The following is a 25,906-nucleotide window of genomic DNA, read 5'->3' on the forward strand; positions in this document are numbered from 1 at the left end:
ATACACACTACAAAACCCACAATCAGAAGGCAGAGGGAAGGGGGGGGCCAGTGGCGGGAGGGTGGGGGCTGCCAATGCTTCATGATTCCCAACTATCTCAGACAATGCTGGGCTGTCAGTGGGGCATCGAGGAAGTACAACCCAGCTGGCCCCGGGAAGACAGCTCATGTTGGAGAATGTCAGCTTTGGGGCTCCCGGCACACCCCTTTCCTTCTCCCTCGCCTCATTCACCAAAACACACTTGTATGCTTTCTGGCCTGAATGATCGGTTTTCAAGTCACATGAAGTTGGAAGAGATGGTCTCATCATGGACACCTCACCTAGGGCAGACCGCTTCACCCACCAACATAGCCATGCTTTTCCCACTCTGATCAATTGCCACTTTCGGGGAAAGGAAGACACAGACCCTGCCTTGCTGTAAATACAGCTCCCTTGCACACTCACCTGAATGCCCAACCTACCTGACCCCAACTTGATTTCCTGAAATCAGCCAGTCCTATTGTCTCACGTATCTTGGTCCATCCAACGCCTGTCCCCTCCAACTCCCAAGAGTGTGCCTAGATATGTACATGCATACTTTAGATTTCGTTACATGTACTTGAGCTGTAGCTACAGGTTGAAAGGATGGACTTCAAAAGCCGCATACTCAGTTTCCCAAGAGCTGGGATGGATGGGTGACACCTCTCACCCTTTCTTCTTCCTGCCCCAATCTCTTGACACATTCACTTCCAGACTTCCTCATTTATCACTGCAGTTCTCCACTTTCACCAACTTCTCCCTTTGGAAAAATCTTCCAGATGATGGCAACCCCTGGCAGAGAAAGTCTGAGCCTACCTGAGGAAGAGCCTACCACCTACCAGGTCAGGACATCAACCCCTCGGGGTCATGGGTTCCTAAGTCAAAGACCAGTCCAATCCCAGCAGGCCTTGTGATCTGGGAGACTGCAGCATCCATTCCTTTGCCTCATTCCTTCTGTTTCTAAGTGTGTCTGAAAAGCATTTCTGCCTCTGGCTAACTCACTGTGCAATTAACTGGAGATGCCAGCTTAGGGCTCGGGGCCAGCGTTCCACACACTGTTGAATCAGAGCAGGGATTCGTAGGCCTGAAAACAGTGCAATCTGCACATTCACCAAGGCAAGAGAGTAAATGCTTTTTCATCACAGCAACTAGCCGAACTGCTGGGTGGGAGGCAGAGGAAAGGCTGGCCAGGCTTCCCCCAACCCCCTTCCAGCCCCAGAAGCTCAGAGGAACACGGTCCCAAAGTCACTGGTGTAAGAAGTTACAACAGCAGGTGAGCCTTGCTGCCAACCCAGCCACAGCCCTCTGAAAAACACACAAGATCACCTAACAACCAACCGATACTTCACATTAAAGAAGCACTTCATCTTAACAATGACACGTTCATAATGAACTATTTCAAAATTTACTGAATTTTGAAATAAAATTTAATTTCACAAAAATTCAACATAGTATTTTTTTTCATAACAACTCACAAATAACCTACACCTTTGCTGATATTAAGGATTTGAAATGGAGGAGCTGGTGTTCCTTCCGCCCCAGTGAGCAAAACCCTGCATGGAGGCAGTGGGTCTGAAAGCCTACCCAGCCTTCTACCTAGGGGTAATAGTAAGAGGGAAGTGTCTGCTTGCAGGTGGCCACACGGACCATCTGCACAGGATACCTGGGTGTGCACAACGTGCTGTGTGGCAAATGCCACCATCCCCACCCCGGCAATCCTGCCCAACAAACTCTGCCTGGGGCTGGCCCAGGCTTCTTCCCTAGGTCTCCCAATCAATTCAAGCGTCTCACTATACCTTCCCCAAGCCCCTGGAAGTAGCTGGAAGGACCCTGTGAAGTGTGGGTGGGGCCAACCACTAATCCCCAACCACAAGATGCAGGAACTTGAATCTAGATGCATCATGAACAGAGACAGAAGCTCAGCCCCTGAATGCCCCCTCCCACCTCACCCCTGCCACCTGCTGTCTTTCCCACTGCTCTGTGCAGGAAAGGGCTCCCAGCTCCAGGGAGGGCTCCCGAGGACAGCTCTTAACCCTGAAAAAAGCAGAGAACTGCCTGTTGCCCTAGGGAACCTAATTACTGAGGCTCCATTTAGGAGAGGAGCCTGAAGTTGGCTTTGTGTGGCCACACCTTCTTTTCTGTTGACCAATAACCTGTGAACTAAAGGAGAATCCAGAACAGAGATGTGCAACAGATCCATTCTGGCTATATTTTTCTACCAGGGGCTTGCAACATCATCAATTCATTTCTCACTGTGTGTTTCATTCAGACACCGTGGATGCTGAACCACCCTCATCACCAAATCCCACAGCCCTGTCCTGGGCCCTTCTCTCCAGAACCAAGCCCCTTGGATTGCTGAGTACACTTGCCCTCCCTCCCGTGCACTACTGGTCTACCTCACCTTCTCCTCCCTGTACCCAGCTCCTCTGACAGCTGCCCCCACCCAGGAAGCTGGACGGTGACGTGGGCCAACAACAATGACATGAAATCCTTTGCTGTCCTTGCCCACCCAGAACCCCAGGTTCTGTTCCACGTGCAGTCAGAACCCACTGGGACACAGCCCTTGGCCGCCCAGAATCACAACCTCCACAACCTAGCTCGCAGACCTTCCAAACGAGGTAACCAAGACCAGAGCAAGCTCACAGGTGTCAGAGAAGTCAACTGTTGTCAAACAGAAACTGTCAGACAGGAATAGAGACCATGACGTCTCGGCCAAGCTTCGTCCCTTAGAGGGCCCAAGCCACACCTCCCTCCTTCCCACTTTACTCTCAGCCTTTCTGGCTCCCCTCCTATGCTTCAGGTCTCCTGCACGTGTGCTGTGCCACAGCTCCTACAGTTCAAGGGACAACTGACCTTACTGTCACACCAGCTCCCCACAATGGCCTTTGCCCATGCTGCTAGCTAGCTTTGGAAGTCCAAGTAAAAAGTCACTCCCAGGGCCACATACTACTATTTGCTCCCACAGGAGCACAGAGGCAGAGGAGTTTTGTTTGACAAAGTCACTAGCTGCCATGGCTTCTGTCCAAAATCATAGAGATTACAGAATAGAGAGCGGCTTAAAAGATTCAAAGGAGAAAATACATGGTGCCTATTCTCGAGGTCTGACTACAGGACCCCAAATCCCTCATGCAGCACAGGCCACTTCCTGCTTCTCTCTTCACCAGATTACCTGCCAAGTTATTTGAGAATCTGAGCATCTTATGCAGGCCTGCAGGCTTTAGGCACAGCCACACAGCCGGCAGCAGGAGCCCAGCAAACATGGTCTCACACATTCTCTGGAGCTGTAGGCAGCAGTGGGGATTAAACCAAACACAGTGTGTGAAATTATGAAAAGTATGGGAAGAGCAGGAATTGGCCTCCAAAACTGAGAGTGAGGCTTCCTGAGCCGGCACCAAAGTGTTGAACCTGTACTTTTTGTTGTTCTTGGACAAACCCACAATTCACACACACACACACACATACACACACACACACATGCACACGTACACCCTTCCCAAGCTCATCTTGACCAATATGGGACCATCTGTTTCCCCTGTGACCCTAGAGAAGGTGGACCATGCCCCAGAGGGCTCTAGAAGGCTTAGCCTGCACTGCACAAAGCACAAACTGTTGATTCGCCCCCACCCCAAGAATGGTGGCCTCTCCACATGTCACCAGGGCAGGATCAGAGAATGCTGCCCTTTGGGGACACACTCTTCAAGATCGGAGCTTCCTAGCGAGTTTCCATAGTTACCACATTCGCCTGCCAAGATCAGAGCTTCACGGCGGTCGTTGGTGGTATAGTGGTGAACACAGCTGCCTGCCAAGATCAGAGCTTCATTTGTAAAGAAGCGCAACTAGTCTCTGCTGATCATGGGGCCCAAGTGCTTTCTCTTTTAGAGAAAATTCCCTAAATCCAAACTCTTGTCCGCTGCCCAGCGTGACATCTGCCATCCGTTTAAGAGTCAGTTAAGATACTTCAGCTGCTTCAGAGAGGTGCAGGACAACAGGTCCATAAGCCACCACCCCAGACCCCACAGCAGCCCCTGTGGCTGGGCAGCCCCCATTTCTGGCCTGGCCCCGTCACCCCCCCCCCACGGTTCCCCCTCCTGCTCACACTTTCTGAAGGCCCTGTGAGATGGCCTCAAAACAGAAGTGGCCATGGAGTGTTGCTGCAGTGGTCACACACAGTGTTTCATGATATAGTGTAGCTGAATGGCCCTCAAGATACAAAGTCACATGCACACCCTTTGTCCCATTAAGATTCTCCTCCTCCCCCGCCTCAGAAAACTTTCAGAGCTCTTACGTCAAGGCAGATATATTATTTTGAGCAGTTGTGTAGACACCAAAATCTATTTTCTGTAGTCACCAGTATTTCTCAAAAGGCCTCCTGTACTTACGATACATGTGAATTTTTCCTTGTTTATACGATATATATAAATTATTTTTAATACATCAACTTTAGAACTTTGTACCAACACAGTAACCGTACCTGGCATTTGAAATAAGTTTGTGTTTACTTTAACGTATTGCACAGTATTGAACACACCGTGTAACTGCAGTACCACTTGATATAAAGACGATTCACAAATTATCATCAAGTATTGTCAATGTAAATGCTCTTTTTCGGAGGATTTTACAATAAAACTTGAGAAAAGTTACCGTCTGTTGCTGCCAGTCTCTGTGCAGTTGGTGAAGTGAGAAGGGACTAAGGCAGGACCACGCACATGGTTCTCCCCATTCCCCGTCACCACAGCAGGTTCCAGAAGGGCCAAGGGAAACGGCCTCTCCTCTGGCCTGCTCCAAAGTGCTGCTGAGCAAAGGCAGGCCCTTGAACATGGTAGTCCCTTCCCCCATGTTCAAATTACGGGTCTCCAAATGTACAACCAACATCTGGATCAAAACTTCTCTTCACCTGCCCTGGGAGACTTGCACAACTTGCCACAGTCTCCACCTCTAACTCACACACTTGACTCCAGTAACTCTTGGTTCTCATTGAGGTAGACTTTGCAGCTAGGAGGTAGAACATATAAAGCGCTCAGTAATCACCAAGTTACCAGGGCAGAACACCTGCCATGGGCTAGCACTGTGCTAGGTACGGGGAAAAGAGGGCTTGACAAAGAAGACATGATTCTTGCCCTTGGTGAGTTCCGTGTCCACTGCCCCATGACTATTAGTGCACATTCTCCAGAGAAATAAAACCAATAAGGGGTGTGTTTGTGTGTGTGCGCGCACACACACGCACGCATGTAGGTGGGGGAAAAAAGGAGAGAGAGCTTTATCTATCTATCTATCTATCTATCTATCTATCTATCTATCTATCTGCAGGGTAGGCTGTCAGCTGGAGACCCAGGGAAGGCTTGTCGTTTGAGTCCAAAGGCCATTTGTTGGCTGAATTCTTCTGGGGAGGTCAGTCTCCTATCTTAAGGCCTTTCACTGATTACATGAGGCCCGCCCACACAACAGAGGATACCTGCTTTATTCAAAGTATACTGCTTTAAATGATAACCTAGTGACAAAAACTACTTTCACAGAAGGACCTAGAAGAGTGTCTGACCAAGTATCTATCTGGGCACCATGATCCAGCCAAGTTGGCACATAAAGTTAATCATCACAATGACATAAACAAGACGATGTGATGATGCTCATCTTCTCTCTTGGAAGAATAACTTGCTATGTGCCAGACACTGCAATAAGCAATAATGAGAACCAGTTTTTGTTTTGTTTATAAATTTAAAAAACTTTTTTTTTATTTTTGAAAGAGAGAGGTGAGTGAGTGAGTGAGTACAGGAGGGGAAGGAAGAGCAGGAGACACAGAACCCAGAACAGACTCCAGGCTCCAAGCTGTCAGACAGAGCCCAATGTGGGGCTCCAACTCATGAACCGTGAGATCATGACCTGAGCCGAATTTGGATGCTCAACCAACCGAGTCACCCAGGTGCCCGAGAACCACTTATAAAAGTTACCATTATCCACACAAGGCAAGGGTTGGTGTTATCCCCAACTCATAGAAGAGGAAATGAAAGCTCAGAGCAAAAGAGCCATATTCAAATTCAAGTCTATAAAGCCAAAATACACTCTTTCAACCACTAAACCACTGAACCTGAGGGTACCTGTGGTACCCATCTCCACAAAAGTCAGAGCCACAGGTGCTCCAGGCCCATGACCTCGCAAACCCCCTGATGGCACAGCCCACATATAGTAGGGGGTTTGCTCTGCTTTAACCTCCACCGTAGGAAAGCCAGCTGCCCAGAAGAGCCCTCAAGATTTGGGGTCTGCCCTGTCCCCTCAGGAAAGAGAAAATGCACTGGCACCCAAAAACTCTGGGTAGAGAGCAGATTGCAATTGTCAGCTTGCTTGCTGCCTGCAGAGGCTGGGCTCTTCCCCGCACACACTCTGGTCATCTCTTTTGTCCTCACAAGCCCCAAGATAGCAGGTGCTGGGATTGGAGGAGAGGGGGGTAGCAAAGATGTAGCTGGCAACAAGACCTGCCCCAGACAGGTGGTGGCAGAAGTTTTCATCTCTATTGTGTCCTGCCCGTTCCCTCCTCAGCAGCCTGAACAGAGGCTACTTCAAGAGACACACAACGTGTGGGGCCAGCCCCATGCAGCCAGCTTTGGGAGGCCCAGGAGGGGGACAGAGTCCTTAGCTCTGCCCACAACCAGCACACCTTCCCAAGCTTCACCACGTATCCACTCTCCTGTTCAACCACCATTTTCCCAAAACTGTCTCTGAACCCAGGGCCGACCGACATGGAGCCCACAGTAAGGACGATCAAATGGATCCAATAATAAACACTGGCACTCGGGATCCTTGAGGGGACATGCAGGGGGCCTTGGTTCAGAGAGGCTTTCTGGATGCACTGCATTGGAAGCCACGGTTCAAGTGGGGGGTCTGAGTGAGGACCAGTGGAGTGAGAGCCTGCCCACTGACCCAGGAGAGAGCAGCACAGTGGCAGCATGGGCAGGACAGCCACATGAAGGGAGGCCACTGAACGCAGAAGGCTGAGGTGAAGGAGAGGCCTGGGAGGGCACTGTGTTGTTATGGAGATAGAGAGCACCCTTTAGAGAGCATCCTTGGGGCTCCGGAAATCATCTTTCCAGCCGGGCTCCTGGGTGCTCAATGTCGAGGCTAAAGAGGAAAAAGGAAAGAGAGATGCTACCAGTAACAGTGATGGGGCGTCCAGGACCAGAGGCCGGAAGCTGGGATCACTGTGCTCCAGGGAAGGCTGTCCACAGGGAGTCACAAAGGACTGTCGGCGCAGAGACAAAGCAGACGCCCCTAGATGAGGCAAAGGCTGATACATCACTGTCGTACGGATCCTTTCCTATGAGCACAGAGCCCTGGGATTCTGAAGACCAGAGATAAGCTTCTATAATGGGCTACAGAGACAAGTAAAAGAGGGGTGTCCAAACAAGTTGGGTCTTCATAAAGCGGGGTGGTGACATACCCAGTCAAGGATAGAGAATGAGTTTCTGAGAGGAAGGGGAATATCCATACATGAGAGAGGGATCTGAGAAATAGGGCATTCCTAGACCCCAGGGGGCTGAGAAGGAACACTCAGAAGACTTGGGTCCAAATACCCCAATATGCAGGGGCCGGTGGGCCAGGAAAGAAAAAAGGAGGCTAGCTAACAGAAGATCCCAGAGCCACAATTCTAAGAGCCTTGCCTGGCTATGCCTGAATCTAAAATCATGACAAAGTTGTATAAACTAATGTTTTTTTATGCAATCAATAGTACACTGCATTATATTCGAGTCTAGACAGATAACATCTTTATGTGCACAAAGTTATCTTATCTGCCCCAAGAAAACATGTTTGTATCCTCAGTTCCCACTTCTCCAAGGCCGCTGGCCACTTAAGCCCATCTTCTCCAGCCAGAGCTTCCTGCCCAAGTGAAGTCCGGTTACCAGACAAGAGGTGTTGGTCAGCACAGTGACCAGCTGGGAGCAGCCCAGGAAGAAGAGATGAGAGGTGACAACCAATAGGACTCACACCGTGTCCAGTGGGTAGAACGCACCGCCCCAAGCAGACCTACAACGAGGAAACTTTCAGTAACCCTGGGGCACAAGAAAGAGAACCTGACTCACAGAGAGCCTGGGGAAACCTCAAAAGGAGGCACAGCCCCACTGATCAAGCTTTCTGAAAGCCCCAGGGTGATCTCAATCAACCCTTGCTCACGTACTGCTAGGTAACCACTCTGAGAGTGCAGAACCTGCTTGGGATTCTCTCTCCCTCTCTTTCCTCCCCTCCCTTGCGTGCTCTCTCTCTCAAAACAAATAAATCTTTTAAAAAAGAGAAGAAAAAGCTGATGGTGACACCCACTCATGAGCTGCATATGTGCAAGGAAGAGGCGGTGGTACGAGGACAGGCAAGGCCAAGAAGGACACATGTGTTCAGCAACTAGGGGCCCCGTGAAGGAGACTCTCATCGCCCAGGCATAGGCAACGATGACAGGGCTGAATGTGCCTATTCCTTCCCAAGTAACTGAAGGAAGGAAGCCACACACAACAGTAACAGGAAGATGACAGAATCACAGAGGAATGCCTCCTCAGCCCCTACCTCAGAAACAATGGTCAGGCTTCCCTCCCTGGGGATATGGTGGAGCCAATGACCCCAAACAATTCTAACATTAAAAATACAGAGGGGGCAGGGTGCCTGGGTGGCTCAGTCAGTTAAGCATGCCAGTCTTGATTTCGGCTCAGGTTGTGATCCCTTGGTTTTTGAGTCCAAGCCCCATGTCAGCCTCTGTGCTGACAGTGAAGAGACTGCTTGAGATTCTCCCTCTCTCCTTGCCCCCTCCCCTGCTCACACTCTGTCTTTCTCAACAACAACAACAAAAAAAATAGGGGCGCCTGGCTGGCTCAGTCAGTTGAGCGTCTGACTTCAGCTCAGGTCATGATCTCATGGTTCATGAGTTCAAGCCCCAAGTCAGGCTCTGTGCTGACAGCTCAGAGCCTGGGGCCTGCTTTGGATTCTGTGTCTCCCTCTATCTCTCTCTCTGCCCCTCCCCATCTCATGCGCTCGCTCTCCCTCTTTCTCTCTCTCTCTCTCAAAATAAATAAACATTAAAAACATTTTTTAAGGGTGTCTGGGTGGCTCAGTTGGTTAAGCAACTGACTTCAGCTCAGGTCATGATCTCACAGTTCATAAGTTTGAGCCCCACATCGGGCTCTGTGCTGACAGCTCAAAGCCTGGAGCCTCCAGATTCTGTGTCTCCCTCTCTCTCTGCCCCTCCCCCACTCACACTCTGTCTCTCCCTCTCAAAAATAAATAACAGCATGGTACTGGCACAAAAACAGACACATAGACCAATGGATATAATAGAGACTCCAGAATTGGACCCACAAAAGTATGGCTAACTAATCTTTGACAAAGCAGGAAAGAACATCCAATGGAAAAAAGACAGTCTCTTTAACAAATGGTGCTGGGAGAACTGGACAGTAACATGCAGAAGGATGAAACTAGACCATTCACAAAAATAAACTCAAAATGGATGAAGGATCTGAATGTGAGACAGGAAACCATCAAAACTCTAGAGGAGAAAGCAGGAAAAACACCTCTCTGACCTCAGCCACAGCAATTTCCTACTTGACACATCCCCAAAGGCAAGGGAATTAAAAGCAAAAATGAACTATTGGGACCTCATGAAGATAAAAAGCTTCTGCACTGCAATGGAAACAATCAGCAAAACTAAAAGGCAACTGACGGAATGGGAAAAGATATTTGCAAGTGACATACTGGACAAAGGGCTAGTATCCAAAATCTATAAAGAACTCACCAAACTCCACACCCGAAAAACAAATAATCCAGTAAGGAAACAGGCAGAAAACATGAATAGACATTTCTCTAAAGAAGACATCCAGATGGCCAACAGGCACATGAAAAGGTCCTCAACGTCACTCCTCATCAGGGAAATACAAATCAAAACCACACTCAGATACCACCTCACACCAAAGTGGCTAAAATGAACAAATCAGGAGACTATAGATGCTGGATATGATGTGGAGAAATGGGAACCCTCTTGCACTGTTGGTGGGCATGCAAACTGGGGCAGCCACTCTGGGAAACAGTGTGGAGGTTCCTCAAAAAATTAAAAATAGACCTACCCTATGACCCAGCAATAGCACTGCTAGGAATTTACCCAAGGGATATGGGAGTGCTGATGCCTAGGGGCACTTGTACCCCAATGTTTATAGCAGTACTCTCAACAATAGCCAAATTATGGAAACAGCCTAAATGTCCATCAACTGATGAATGGATAAAGAAATTGTGGTTTGTATACACAATGGAGTACTACGTGGCAATGAGAAAGAAGGAAATATGGCCTTTTGTAGCAATATGGATAGAACTAGAGAGTGTTATGCTAAGTGAAATAAGTCATACAGAGAAAGACAAATACCATATGTTTTCACTCTTATGTGGATCCTGACAAACTTAACAGAAGACCATGGGGGAGGGGAAGGAAGAAAAAAAACGTTTAGAGAGGGAGGGATCCAAACCATGAGAGAGTCTTAAAAACTGAGAATAAACTGAGGGTTGATGGGGGGTGGGAGGGAGGGAAGGGAGGGTGGGTGATGGGCACTGAGGAGGGCACCTTTTGGGATGAGCACTGGATGTTGTATGGAAACCAATCTGACAATAAATTTAATTTTTAAAAAAATGTTAAAAACACTGTTTTAAAAAAAAAATACAAAGAAAAAAATTTTTCAAGAGAACACCTTCTTGAACACCAAGGAGGTGAAAAGAGAGTGAGAACCCACTGATGGAAGCAGGGCCTTGAGGCTACCAGTGTCATGAGAGCACTGGTCTCCCAGAGCCAAGTCAAGATTTCACTCTGACAGCCTCGGAGGCACATGGGCAGGACCTACCCAAGGTGAGAGTCTGGTGGGAACCCTCTCTCAGAGGGGGCCGGGGCCTCAAAGGGCTAAACCCTCAGCTAAGGGTGAACTAGAAGTCTACTGGCTGGTTCCTGCCCAAGCCCCAGAGAATTCTGAGGAAGTTACCTTAGTGCTGGGGGTGGTGGGCAGAAGGGCTAAGAGCTGGTAATCATGTCTGCACACCAAACTCAAATCACCCATGTGGCTCAAAAAAACCTTAAGCCTCAAATTCAGTTTAAGGATGTCTCAGCAATATACAAAATGGGTAACATAATTCCAGAAAGACAATGATCATTTCAAGGTACTTGGGACACAGTCATTTCGTGAGGCTCAGTAGTAGTAGGTCATATTAAGAGCTACATGAACTGCAAAAAAAAAACATTAAGCCTCACCCAGTAGTGTTATCACTAATAATATTAGAATACTATGTGGATCATATATAATTTAATAATGATATATTATTATTAACATTATTTGTAGTGTTATTCTGAAGCTATGTTATGTAGTAAGCAGGATAAAGCTAAGAAGAAACAGTATCAATCAGGACAGGAGATTTTGCTGCACTAACTATCAACTTCACACCTCAGCGGCCTCAAACAACAAGATTTATTTCTTGCACATGCCATACATTCAAGGAGACACTGTCAGAATGCTCTGCTCATTATAGTTTCTCAAGGACCAAGACTGATAAATACTCCATCTCAATACATTTCTATACTTGCTGAGGCTGGGAAAAAGAGAATGGAAGCCAGACTCATGCATTAAGTGATCTAGCCTGGGAGTGAAAATATGCTGTTTCTCCTTACACTTCATTGGCCAGAACTACGTCAAGGGGGCATATCCCACTAAAAGGGTCAGGAAGTTCAGTGTCTCACACATCCACATGCAGCTGAAAACTTATCGGTGAACAATGTCAAAAACTACCACAGGATTTATGTTAACACACAAGAAAAGAGATACAAATGTAATCTCAAAAAAGTTCATGAAAAACCCTATAATATAAATATGGATTGGAAATATTGATATAAAGTCACATTTACGTCTCCAGTATTCCAATCATCAAACTTGAAAAGGACAAACTACTAAAGGTCACTCAAGAAGAAACAGACTACCTGTAGAACTCTACATCTATTGAAGAAAATAAATTCACAAATGGAAACATTCCACAAAGAAAATTCTAGGCCAAATCATTTCATTGGTACATTCTGCCAAATATTTAAGAAATGGTACCAATTCTACAAAAATTCTTCCAGAAAAATATGGGGGAGGGGACGACACTTCCTGACTGATTCTGTGAGGCAAACATTATCGAGATACCAAATAAGACCAAAAAAATTACAACACACACACACACACACACACACACACAGTACTATCTCTCAAGAACAAGAATACAGATACAAATTTCCTTAGAAACATTTTAACAATCTTAATCCAATAATATATAAATAGAATAATATATCATGAGCAAGTAGAACTTATCCCAAAAAGCAAGACTGGATTTTCATTTGAAAATCAATGTAATTTACCATACTAACAGAGTAAAAACAGAAAAAGCATGTGATCATGTCAATAGAAGCAGAAAAAGAACTTGATAAAATTCCACACTTGACCATGACAAAAACAAAAAAACTCTTAGCAAAGAAGGAAGAGAAAGAAGCATCCTCAGCCTGATAAAGGGCACCTGCTAAAACCTTACAGCTAACACCACATTTAACGGTGAAAGACTGAGAGCCTTCTGTGACTGTTCATTTTATTGTCAACCTGACTAGGTCATGGTACCCAGACAAACATTATCCTAGATGTTTCTATGAAGCTATTTTTCATGACATTAACATTTAAATCACTTGAATGAAACAAGCAGATTACTCACAGTGTAGGTGGTCTTCATACAACCAGCCGAAAGCTTTGATAGAAAAAAAGTGACCTCCTTATGGGGCACCTGGGTGGCTCAGTCCCTTGAGGGTCTGACTCTTGATTTTGGCTCAGGTCATGGGATGGAGGTCCCACATCAGGCTCCATGCTCAGTGTGTAGCCTGCTTGAGATTCTCTCTCTCCCCCTCTCCTCTACTTGTGCTCTATCTCTAAAATAATGAATGAATGAATGAATGAATGAACGAATGAATGAATGAATGAATGAATGCAGGAAGGCAGGATGGATGGAAGAAAAAGAAGTGACCTCCTTAGAAGGAGAGGGAATTCTGCCAGCAAACGGCCTTTGGACTCGAACTGTGGCATAAATGCCTCCCACTCTTCAGCCTGCCAGCCTACCTGCCCACGGATTTTTGACTCACCAGCCTCCACCATCACATGAGCTGATTCCCTCAGACAGACAGACAAAAACAGAGATAGCCACCGACCCACATTCACACATACATTCTTCTGGTGGTTCTCTTTCTCTGGAGAACCATAATACACCTTCCCTTAAGACTGTATGACAGTGAAGAGTTTATTATTTCCCACCCCCTCGTTCGCCTGCATTGTGATCCCGGAGTGAACTCCGTGCCACCCGCCTCAGCGTTACGATTTATCTCCAGAGAGCTCTGGAGACAGTGGGGGTCAGGAGTGGCAAGACGGCACTTTGCCATCGGAGTCCAGTTTCCCCTTCATTTTCACTAAGTAGAGGACTGGTGTGGGAACAACTCACCAGTGCTCATGTCAGCAGCCCTCACACATAGGCCCCCTGCACTGGCAGGGACACGGCAGGATGCCATGTTCTCACCTGGAAAGCAGGAGTCCCAGCCCACACAGCCACAGCCTAGGAGCCCCTTCTGCTATAGCTCCAGACACACCCTCAGGCAGCTGTCTCCCCACCTGGCAAACCAGCTGTTGCTCACTGCCTCTGACAAGTTTCTTCAGCACTAGGAAGGCCCTGTGTCCCTAGAGTACCCGTGCCCTCCTCGAAGGCATTTGAATGCTAGCCTCCATGGAGGGATGGGGCACGGCTTCCTAGGTCCCCTGTTCCTTCATTGTCCACTCTTCCTCTGTACGAGGGTGTGAACAACTTCTTTGCATGTCGTTCTCTGGAATCCTATAAAATCCTCTTCAACCTCTTTTGGTAGTTAACCACCTGATACTAATTAGGAATTATTGAGGGTGGGGGAAGATGGCAGTGTAGGAGGACGCTGGGCTCACCACATCCTGCTGATCACTTAGATTCCACCTACACCTGCCTAAATAACCCAGAACACCGCCAGAAGACTAGCAGAACAGATTCTCCAAGTGTAGACGAGAGGCCCAGAGAAGAGGGTAGGAAGGGCGGAGAGGCGGTGCGCGCTACAAAGACTGGTGGGAGGGAGCCGGGGCGGAGGGGCAGCCCGCCCGCCAAGCAGAGCCCCCAAGTCTGGCTGGCAAAAGCGAGAGGGGGCTGGCAAAAGCGATGGAGTGTGTTCAGACAGCAAGCGGGACTTAACATCTGGAAGGTTATAAGTTAACAGCTCTGCTCGGAAAGCAGGAGGGCTGGAGGACAACGGGAGGGAGAGTTGTTGAGGCCCGGACGACAGAGCGCAGCTTGGCGGGGAACAAAGGCGCTCGCCAGCGCCATCTCCCTGGCCCATCCCCCAGCCAAAATCCCAAAGGGAACCAGTTCCTGCCAGGGAGCTTGCCTGCACTGCGCGCAGACACCCAACGCTGTGCTTCTGCGGATCCATCCCTCCGGCAGCGGGTCTGACTCCCTTCTGGTACCGCAGGGCCCCTCCGGAAGCAGATCACCGAAGGATAAGCAAGCTGAGCCTGCCCCTCCTGCCCCTGTGCACCTTGCCGAGCCACCCCAGCTAATATGCCAGATTCCCAGCACCACAAGCCTGGCAGTGTGCAAGTAGCCCAGACGGGCCACACCACCCCACAGTGAATCCCGCCCCTAGGAGAGGGGAAGAGAACGTACACACCAGTCTGACTGTGGCCCCAGCGGTGGGCTGGGGGCAGACATCAGGTCTGACTGTGGCCCCGCCCACCAACACAAGTTATTCAAGACAGCACAGGGGAAGTGCCCCGCAGTCCCACACCACTCCAGGGACTATCCAAAATGACCAAACAGAAGAATTCCCCTCAAAAGAATCTCCATGAAATAACAACAGCTAACAAACTGATCAAAAAGGATTTAAACAATATAACAGAAAGTGAATTTAGAATAATAGTCATAAAATTAATCGCTGGGCTTGAAAACAGTATAGAGGACAGCAGAGAATCTATTGCTACAGAGATCAAGGGACTAAGGAACCATCAGGAGGAGCTAAAAACTGCTATAAACGAGCTGCAAAATAAAATGGAAACGACCATGGCTCGGATTGAAGAGGCAGAGGAGAGAATAGGTGAACTAGAGGATAAAATTATGGAAAAAGAGGAAGCTCAGAAAAAGATAAAAAAAATCCAGGAGTATGAGGGGAAAATTAGAGAACTAAATGATGCACTAAAGAGAAATAATCTACGCATAATTGGTATTCCAGAGGAGGAAGAGAGAGGGAAAGGTGCTGAAGGTGTACTTGAAGAAATCATAGCTGAGAACTTCCCTGATCTGGAGAAGGAAAAAGGGATTGAAATCCAAGAGACACAGAGAACTCCCTTCAGACGTAACCTGAATCGATCTTCTGCACGACATATCATGGTCAAACTGGCAAAATACAAGGATAAAGACAAAATTCTGAAAGCAGCTACAGATAAACACACTCTAACATATAAAGGGAGACCTCTAAGACTCGTGACCGATCTCTCTTCTGAAACTTGGCAGGCCAGAAAGGAATGGCAGGAGATCTTCAATGTGATGAACAGAAAAAAATATGCAGCCGAGAATCCTTTATCCAGCAAGTCTGTCATTCAGAATAGAAGGAGAGATAAAGGTCTTCCCAAACAAACAAAAACTGAAGGAATTCGTCACCACTAAACCAGCCCTACAAGAGATCCTAAGGGGGATCCTGTGAGACAAAGTACCAGAGACATCGCTACAAGCATAAAACATACAGACATCACAATGACTCTAAACCCATATCTTTCTATAATAACACTGAATGTAAATGGACTAAATGTGTCAACCAAAAGACATAGGGTATCAGATTGGATAAAAAAACAAGACCCATCTATTTGCTGTCTACAAGAGACTCATTTTAGACCTGAGGACACCTTCAGATTGAGAGTGAGGGGATGGAGAACTATTTATCATGCTACTGGAAGTCAAAAGAAAGCTGCAGTAGCCATACTTATATCAGACAAACTAGACTTCAAATTAAAGGCTGTAACAAGAGATGAAGAGGGCATTATATAATAATTACAGGGTCTATCCATCAGGAAGAGCTAACTATTTAAATGTCTATGTGCCAAATACGGGAGCCCCCAAATATATAAAACAATTACTCACAAACACAAGCACCCTTATTGATAAGAATGTGGTAATTGCAGGGGACTTTAACACACCACTTACAGAAATGGATAGATCATCTAGACACACAGTCAATAAAGAAACAAGGGTCCTGAATGATACATTGGATCAGCTGGACCTGACAGATATATTTAGAACTCTGCATCCCCAACAACAGAATGTACTTTCTTCTTGAGTGCACATGGAACATTCTCCAAGATAGATCACATACTGGGTCACAAAACAGCCCTTCATAAGTATACAAGAATTGAGATCATACTATGCATACTTTCAGACCACAATGCTATGAAGCTTGAAATCAACCACAGGAAAAAGTCTGGAAAACCTCCACAAGCATGGAGGTTAAAGAACACCCTACTAGAGAATGAGTGGGTCAACCAGGCAATTAGAGAAGAAATTAAAAAATATATGGAAACAAACGAAAATGAAAATACAACAATCCAAACACTTTGGGATGCAGCGAAGGCAGTCCTGAGAGGAAAATACATTGCAATCCAAGCCTATCTCAAGAAACAAGAAAAATCCCAAATACAGTATCTAACAGCACACCTAAAGGAAATAGAAGCAGAACAGCAAAGACAGCCTAAACCCAGCAGAAGAAGAGAAATAATAAAGATCAGAGCAGAAATAAACAATATAGAATCTACAAAAACTGTAGAGCAGATCAATGAAACCAAGAGTTGGTTTTTTTTAAAAAATAAACAAAATTGATAAACCACTAGCCAGGCTTCTCAAAAAGAAAAGGGAGAGGACCCAAATGGATAAAATCATGAATGAAAATGGAATTACTACAACCAATCCCTCAGAAATACAAGCAATTATCAGGGAATACTATGAAAAATTATATGCCAACAAATTGAACAACCTGGAAGAAATGGACAAATTCCTGAACACCCACACGCTTCCAAAACTCAATCAGGAGGAAATAGAAAGCTTGAACAGACCCATAACCAGTGAAGAAATTGAATCAGTTATCAAAAATCTCCCAACAAATAAGAGTGCAGGACCAGATGGCTTCCCAGGGGAGTTCTACCAGACATTTAAAGCAGAGATACTACCTACCCTTCTCAAGCTATTCCAAAAAATAGAAAGGGAAGGAAAACTTCCAGACTTGTTCTATGAAGCCAGTATTACTTTGATTCCTAAACCAGACAGAGACCCAGTAAAAAAAGAGAACTACAGGCCAATATCCCTGATGAATATGGATGCAAAAATTCTCAATAAGATACTAGCAAATCGAATTCAACAGCTTATAGAAAGAATTATTCACCATGATCAAGTAGGATTCATTCCTGGGCTGCAGTCTGGTTCAACATTCACAAATCAATCAACGTGATACATCACATTAATAAAAGAAAAGATAAGAACCATATGATCCTGTCAATCGATGCAGAAAAGGGCTTTGACAAAATTCAGCAACGTTTTTTAATAAAAACCCTCGAGAAAGTCGGGATAGAAGGAACATACTTAAACATCATAAAAGCCATTTATGAAAAGCCCACAGCTAACATCATCCTCAATGGGGAAAAACTGAGAGCTTTTTCCCTGAGATCAGGAACACATGGTGTTGGAAGTTCTAGCATCAGCAATCAGACAACAAAATCAAGGCATCAAATCAAAGGCATCAAATTGGCAAAGAGGAAGTCAAGCTTTCACTTTTTGCAGATGACATGATATTATACATGGAAAATCCGATAGACTCCACCAAAAGTCTGCTAGAACTGATACATGAATTTAGCAAAATTGCAGAATACAAATCAATGTACAGAAATCAGTTGCATTCTTATACACTAATAATGAAGCAACAGAAAGACAAATAAACTGATCCCATTCACAATTGCACTAACAAGCATAAAATACCTAGGGATAAATCTAACCCAAGATGTAAAAGATCTGTATGCTGAAAACTATAGAAACTTTATGAAGGAAATTGAAGAAGATATAAAGAAATGGAAAAATATTCCGTGCTCATGGATTGGAAAAATAAACATTGTCAAAATGTCAATACTACACAAAGCTATCTACACATTCAATGCAATCCCAATCAAAATTGCACCAGCATTCTTCTCAAAGCTAGAAGAAGCAATCCTAAAATTCATATGGTACCACAAAAGGCCCCGAATAGCCAAAGTAATTTTGAAGAAGACCAAAGCAGGAGACATCACAATCCCAGACTTTAGCCTCTACTACAAAGCTGTCATCATCAAGACAGCATGGTATTGGCACAAAAACAGACACATAGACCAATGGAATAGAATAGAAACCCCAGAACTAGACCCACAAACGTATGGCCAACTCATCTTTGACAAAGCAGGAAAGAACATCCAATGGAAAAAAGACAGTCTCTTTAACAAATGGTGCTGGGAGAACTGGACAGCAACATGCAGAAGGATGAAACTAGACCACTTTCTCACACCATTCACAAAAATAAACTCAAAATGGATAAAGGACCTGAATGTGAGACAGAAAATCATCAAAACCCTAGAGGAGAAAGCAGTAAAGACCTCTCTGACCTCAGTCGTAGCAATTTCTTACCTGACACATCCCCAAAGGCAAGGGAATTAAAAGCAAAAATGAACTACTGGGACCTTATGAAGATAAAAAGCTTCTGCACAGCAAAGGAAACAACCAACAAAACTAAAAGGCAACCAACAGAATGGGAAAAGATATTTGCAAATGACATATCGGACAAAGGGCTAGTATCCAAAATCTATAAAGAGCTCACTAAACTCCACACCCGAAAAACAAATAACCCAGTGAAGAAATGGGCAGAAAATATGAATAGACATTTCTCTAAAGAAGACATCCGGATGGCCAACAGGCACATGAAAAGATGCTCAACGTCACTCCTCATCAAGGAAATACAAATCAAAACCACACTCAGGTATCACCTCACGCCAGTCAGAGTGGCCAAAATGAACAAATCAGGAGACTATAGATGCTGGATATGATGTGGAGAAATGGGAACCCTCTTGCACTCTTGGTGGGAATGCAAACTGGTGCAGCCACTCTGGAAAACAGGGTGGAGGTTCCTCAAAAAATTAAAAATAGACTTACCCTATGACCCAGCAGTAGCACTGCTAGGAATTTACCCAAGGGATACAGGGCTACTGATGCATAGGGGCACTTGTACCCCAATGTTTATAGCAGTACTCTCAACAATAGCCAAATTATGGAAAGAGCCTAAATGTCCATCAAATGATGAATGGATAAAGAAATTATGGTTTATATACACAATGGAATACTACGTGGCAATGAGAAAGAATGAAATATGGCCCTTTGTAGCAACGTGGATGGAACTGGAGAGTGTGATGCTAAGTGAAATAAGTCCTACAGAGAAAGACAGATACCATATGTTTTCACTCTTAGGTGGATCCTGACAAACTTAACAGAAACCCATGGGGGAGGGGAAGGAAAAAAAAAAGAGGTTAGAGTGGGAGAGAGCCAAAGCATAAGAGACTCTTAATAACTGAGAGCAAACTGAGGGTTGATGGGGGATGGGAGGGAGGGGAGGGTGGGTGATGGGTATCGAGGAGGGCACCTTTTGGGATGAGCACTGGGAGTTGTATGGAAACCACTTTGACGATAAATTTCATATATTGAAAAAAAAAGAATTATTTATATTACATTCTGCTCTTCAAACAGTATGGATTTGACCTCCTGATTGGACCCTGGATGATGTAATTGGGAATGAGGCAACATGAGTGGGAATGCTCTCATCGCTGAATTTTGCAAAGGTGCAAAAGCAATTCAACTGAGGAAAGACAGCCTTTCCAATAAATGGCCCTAAAGCCATTAGACTCCTACAGGAAGAAAGAGGAGGAGAAGGAGGAGGAGGAGGAAGAGGAAGTAGAACAGTTTCAGCTTAAGTCGAAACAGATCATGAACTTAAATGTAAAAGATAAAACTACAAAGTTTAAAAAAAAAAACAGCAGAAACTCATCAGGACCTAGGGCCCCTTCAGGACCTTTTGATGCCAAAAACATGATCCATAAAGGTAAATCTGACAAACTAGAATTCATCGAAATTACAAACTTTTGCTGTGTGAAAGATCCTGTTAAAAGAATGAAAACACAAGCTATAAAGAGGGAGAAGACACTTGCAAACCATCTACCCAACAAAGACTAGTATCTACAATACACAAAGAACACTCAACATCAACAGTAAACTAGCAAGCAATCCAATTAGAAAATGCGCAGAGGGCATGAATTCCAAAATTCAAAAACATTTCATCAAAGAGGATATACACAGGGTAAGTAACACATGAAAAAGTGTGCAACATCATTACCCAAAAGGGAAATGCCAGTGGAAGCCACAGTGAAGTCTCACTATATGCCTACCAGGATTGCTAAAATACTACTCTCCTAAAATAAAAAATAGTGACAGCACCAAATGCTACTGAGGATACAGAACTGGACAGCTCCCACACTGCAGATGGGAACGTACCACGGTGCAGCTACTCTGGAAAACCACCGAGCAGTTCAGCTGTTTTCAATCAGTAGTACATACTACCATATGACCCACTGATTACACTCCTGGCCATCTATCCCACAGAAATGAGAACTGATCTTCACACAAAAACCCATTTACAAATGGCACCTTAATTCATAACAGCCTCAAACTGGAAGTAGCCCAGATGTTCTTCAACGGGTGAACAATTCAACAAACTGTGACACATCCAGACCCAGGAACTCTAACCAGTGGTATAGTGGAGAAAGTTCTGACACATGCAGACACATGCAACAACTCTGAGGGAGTCTCCAGAGAATGATGCTGAGTGCAAAGGTCACTATCAAAAGGCTGCGCACTGCATATATGATTCCATTCATATAACATTGCTGAAAAGGCAAAATTACAAAAATGGAGAACAGATTAATGGTTGTCAGAGATATAAAAATGGTACGAAGGTTGGAGCAAAGTGGGAATAGTTTTAAAAGGACAATGTGCAGGGCACCTGGGTGGTTCAGTCGGTTGAGCATCTGATTCTTGATTTGGGCTCAGGTCATGAGCCCAGGGTCATGTGATGGAGCCTTGCAGTGGGGCCTGCTTAAGATTCTCTCTCTCTCTCTCTCTCTCTCTCTCTCTCTCTCTGCCCTTCTCTCCCACTTGTGTGCTCTCTATGAATTTATATAATAATAATAATAAAAGTAAAACATGAGGGGCACCTGGGTGGCTCAGTCGGTTAAGCATCCAACTTCAGCTCAGGTCATGGTCTCCTGGTTTGTGAGTTCAAGCCCCATGTCAGTCTCTATGCTGACAGCTCAGAGCCTGGAGCCTGTTTCAGATTATTTGTCTCCCTCTCTCTCTGCCCCTCCCCTGCTCATGCTCTGTCTCTGTCTCCCAAAAATGAATGTTAAAAAAAAAAGTTTTTTTTTTAAAGGAAAACATGAAATCTTGGTGGTGATATAAATACTGTGTCTTGATTGTGTAATGTCAATACCGTAGTCATGGTATTGTACTGCGGTTTTACAACATATTACCTTTGGATCAATCTGGATCAAGAGTCCATGGGATCTCTCTGTATTATTTCTTTTTTTTTATTTAAATAAGAAATTTATTGTCAAATTGGTTTCCATACAACACCCAGTGCTCATTCCAACAGGTGCCCTCCTCAATACCCATCACCAACCCTCCCCTCCCTCCCACCCCCCATCAACCCTCAGTTTGTTCTCAGTTTTTAAGAGTCTTATGCTTTGGCTCTCTCCCACTCTAATCTCTTTTTTTTTTCCTTCCCCTCCCCCATGGTCTTCTGTTAAGTTTGTCAGGATCCACCTAAGAGTGAAAACATATGGTATCTGTCTTTCTCTGTAGGACTTATTTCACTTAGCATAACACTCTCCAGTTTCATCCACGTTGCTACAAAAGGCCATATTTCATTCTTTCTCATTGCCACGTAGTATTCCATTGTGTATAAAACCACAATTTCTTTCTTACAACTACATGTGAACCTACAATTACCCCAAAATTTTTTTTAAATTTCAAAACTTCTAAGCCCAGATGGTGTCACTAGTAAATTCTATCAAACATTTAAGGAACATATAACACCAATTTATACAAACTCATCCTGAGAAAAGAAAGCAATCAAAATAATTCCCTATTCATGTTGTGATCCTAGAATAACTCTCTTATATGAAAATCGACAGGATCAACCCAAGAGTGGGAAAATTACTAGCCTAGTTACTGATAATATAGATTCCAAAATCCTAAACAAAATATCAGCAAAGGAATACAGCCACTTAAAAAAAAGAATAGCACATTATGACTAAGTTGGATTAATCCTGGAAATGCAAAGTTGATTTAACACAAGGAAAAAATGATTGATGTAATTTACTACAATATCAATTTAAGGAGGAAAAACATGAGCATTTCAAGAGATGTAGTAAAAGCAATGAAAAAATACTAAATTCATTCACATTCTTGGTCTCCTCTTTGCAAAGGAGAAACACAAAGAAATTTTCTTTTGTTATAGATACTTAATTTTTTTTTAATTTACATTCAAGTTAGTTAACATATCGTGTAGTATTGGTTTCAGGAGTAGAATTTAGTGATTCATCACTTAAATAAAACACCCATTGCTCCTCCCAACAAGTGCCCTCCTTAATGCCCATCACCCATTCAGCCCATCCCCCGCCCAACACCCTCCAGCAATCCTCAGTTTGTTCTCTGTATTTAAGAGAGTCTTATGGGTTGCCTCCCTCTCCGTTTTTATCTCATTTCTCCTTCCCTTCCCCTATGCTCATCTGTATTGTTTCTTAAATTCCACATGAGTGAAATCACATGATATTTGCCTTTCTTTGAATGACTTATTTCGCTTAGCATAATACACTCTAGTTCTATCTACATTGTTGCAAAGGGCAAGATTTCATTCTTTTTGATCATCATGCAATATTCTATTGTATATATCTGCATTTGTGTGTGTGTATCATCAGTTGATGGACATTTGGCTCTTTCCATAATTTGGCTATTGTTGATAGTGTTGCTATCAACGTGCATGTGCCCCTTTATTTTTTTTTAACTTGTTTTATTTTTTATTTCTTCAAATTTACATCCAAATTAGTTAGCATATAGTGCAACAACGATTTCAGGAGTAGATTCCTTAGTGCCCCTTACCCATTTAGCCCATCCCCCATCCCACAACCCCTCCAGTAACCCTCAGTTTGTTCTCCATATTTATGAGTCTCTTCTGTTTTGTCCCCCTCCCTGTTTTTATATTATTTTTGTTTCCCTTCCCTTATGTTCATCTATTTTGTCTCTTAAAGTCCTCATATGAGTGAAGCCATATGATATTTGTCTTTCTCTAATTTCACTTAGCATAATAGACTCCAGTTTCATCCACGTAATTGTAAATGGCAAGATTTCATTCTTTTTGATTGCCAAATAATACTCCATTGTATGTATGTATGTATGTATGTATGTATGTTTGTATGTGTGTGTATGTGTGTGTGTATGTGTGTGTGTATATATCTATATAGATAGATAGATAGATAGATAGATACACACACACATACACACATCTTCTTTATGCATTCATCCATTGATGGACATTTGGGCTCTTTCCATACTTTGGCTATTGTTGATAATGCTGCTATAAACATGGGGGTGTATATGTCCCTTTGAAACAGGCATGTGTCCCTTTAAATCTGTATTTTTGTACCCGTGGATAAATACCTAGTAGTGCAATTGCTGGGTCATAGGGTAGCTCTATTTTTAACTTTTTGAGGAAACTCCATACTGTTTTCCAGAGCAGCTGCACCAGTTTGCATTCCTACCAGCAGTGCAAAAGAGAGCCTCTTTCTCCGCATCCTTGCCAACATCTGTTGTTGCCTGAGTTGTTAATGTTAGCCATTCTGACAGGTGTGAGGTTGTATCTCATTGTGGTCTTGATTTGTATTTCCCTGATGATGAAGAATCTTTCTTAACTGACATGAAAATCTATAGAAAACCCTCTTCATGGTAAAACACTTGAAGTGTTCCCTTTCTTTGCTTTCCAAACTGAGGTGCTTCAGGAGCGGTGGGCTTCAATACAGGCACAGCCAGATCCACAAACCACACCACACACAATCAGTCGTGAAAATGACACAGAAATGGCATCAAGAAAACCTGGTCATAAAGATATGAATCCCTTAAGGGAGGAGACTCCAAATTCTTAAGAAACATACTGTTTGCCAAGAAGCACAACCAAAAAGGCCTGAAGAGGATGCAGGCCAACAATGCCAAGGCCATGAGCGCGCACGTGCCGAAACTGTCTAGGTCCTCGTCAAGCCCAAGGAACCAAGCCCAAGATCCCAAAGGGTGACAGCTGCAACCTCAGTCGACCTACCTACACTGCTTTCCCCAAGCTCAAGAAATGGGTTCATGCCCACAATGTCAAGGTCTCAGGCTCTGTGGGTCAAAGGCCAAGGCTCAAACCGAGGCCCAGGTTCCAGCTTCTTCTGCAGCTCAGACTCCCACAAGTGCCCAAGCCACAACAAAGGCTCCAATGCAGAGGCTCTATCTACCAATCTGAGGAAGAAGGACCGGTGTGACCCTGGGTCTTCTGTCTGCATGGGGCTGGGGTCCTCCTGTGCTGTTTGGACAAACAAAGCTGTGACAGGAAAAAAAAAAAAAGTGCTCCCTTTCAGACAGGGAACAAGACAAAGATCCCACTATTGCCACTCCAATTCAGCCCCGAACACTGTGATCCTAGCCAGATTAATAAGACAAGAAATTAATTAGAAGGTGTAAAGATTTGAAAGAAAGAAACAAGATTATATGATTAAATGGGTAGCAAATTCAAATGAATATATATATATATATAAGATACATGATTAAAATTTATGAGGGTTTAGTAAGGTTACTGGATTAAAACAAGAGTACAACAAAATCAATTACATTTCTATATACCAGGACAAAGAGTAAAAATAAAAATTATTCTTTTGAAAGATACCCTTTACAATGGCATTTTTCCAAAAGTACCCAAGAATAAAATCAATAAAATCTACAAGATCTCTTTGAAGAGAACTTGAAATGAGAGACAGTGAAGACAGTAAGTGGAGAGATAGACCATGCTGATGAACTGGAAGATTTAATAATATAACGATGTTCAATTTTCCCCAAATGATTTACAGAACAATTACAATCTCAATCATAATTTCAAGAGGTAATTGTGACAAGCTAATTCTAAAATTTATAAAGAAGTCTGAAAGGCCACAAATAACTAAGAAATTCTTTTTTTAAAAAAAGGCTTGGAGGGACTGGCCTTATCAAATAAAAGACTTAATATAAAAGTATGATAATTAAGACAATGTGAAATTGAACAGCATTACTCAAAGATCAATGGAAGTAGGGGCACCTGCGTGGCTCAGTCGGTTGAGCGTCCGACTTCAGCTCAGGTCATGGTCTCACAGTTTGTGAGTTCGAGCCCCGCATTGGGCTCTGTGCTGACCGCTCAGAGCCTGGAGCCTGCTTCAGATTCTGTGTCTCCCTCTCTCTCTGTCCCTCTCCCCCTCACGCTCTCTTTCTCTCAAAATAAATAAACATTAAAAAAATTTTTTTTGAAAGATGATTGGAAGTGAATAGAGAAATCAGAAAGAGATATATAAATACATGGAAATTTTATATATAGCAGGAGTAGAATTGTAGATTGGTGAGAAAAAGATGAACTTCTTTCAATAAATGG

At 44.2% G+C, this 25,906-nt stretch overlaps 1 pseudogene; it reads left to right on the plus strand.

Annotated features, from left to right (window-relative positions):
• The first annotated feature begins 2,500 nt into the window (after nt 1-2,500).
• Nucleotides 2,501-24,838, plus strand: LOC147584472 (large ribosomal subunit protein eL29 pseudogene; annotated as a pseudogene).
• The last annotated feature ends 1,068 nt before the right edge of the window (nt 24,839-25,906 follow it).

This window comes from Puma concolor, chromosome A1 (genome assembly GCF_028749965.1).
Source record: "Puma concolor isolate L17-30 chromosome A1, mPumCon1.1.hap2, whole genome shotgun sequence".
NCBI lineage: Eukaryota > Metazoa > Chordata > Mammalia > Carnivora > Felidae > Puma > Puma concolor.